The 643-nt window shown below is 37.9% G+C and overlaps 1 long non-coding RNA gene across 1 annotated transcript; it reads right to left on the minus strand.

Annotated features, from left to right (window-relative positions):
- Positions 1-71: 71 nt before the first annotated feature.
- LOC121940352 lies at positions 72-587 on the minus strand. Its single transcript, XR_006105611.1, has 2 exons — positions 532-587; positions 72-124 (listed from the first exon to the last, which is right to left on the minus strand). It is a non-coding gene; the product is annotated as an uncharacterized LOC121940352 (long non-coding RNA).
- Between the last annotated feature and the right edge of the window lie 56 nt (positions 588-643).

Here is a 643-nt window from a genome sequence, read left to right on the forward strand (position 1 = left end):
TATTAAGTGGTATAAAATTGAAGTACTCATGTACTTAAAAACTGTACTTCCTTTTTTCAGCCGGTTTTTACGTCAGCAACGTCGACTGAATCGTCCTCAGATGTCACCAACCACACTGGAAATCCTACATAAAAAAAGAAATACATATGGTTATGTTGAAATGTTTCCCTAATTTATTGAAATGTTTAAAAATGTACAATTTTTAAATAACTTACTTGGGGGTGAAGAGGTTCAAATACTTTTGAATGGCAGGATTAAAATAAAAATCTGACTGCTTTCTCTCTATCTTTGATAACCATAATATTACAGCAAAAGTAGTACATTCAAGCCGTTGTTTAACTGCAGAATTTATGATTGAGAAAATAATTTTGGGCAAATCGAGATTAAAATCGAAATGACGGGAATAAAGTCGAAAGTTCGAGAAAAAAAGTCGAAAGTTCGAGAAAAAAAGCTAAAACGCAGTCCAAAATGCGACCAGGACAGCAGCAGGTGGACACGGTTAAACGGTTAAACGGTTAAACGGTTTCTTACCTTAGTTTGTCGTTCGTTCGCGGTGAAGCAGGCACGCGGACTGGCGTCAGGTGACAGGTGAACACGCGGCTCATTTAGCTGATAAGCTAACGAGCTGCACCTGTGCAGGTAG

Source organism: Plectropomus leopardus, unplaced genomic scaffold, assembly GCF_008729295.1.
Source record: "Plectropomus leopardus isolate mb unplaced genomic scaffold, YSFRI_Pleo_2.0 unplaced_scaffold84287, whole genome shotgun sequence".
NCBI lineage: Eukaryota > Metazoa > Chordata > Actinopteri > Perciformes > Serranidae > Plectropomus > Plectropomus leopardus.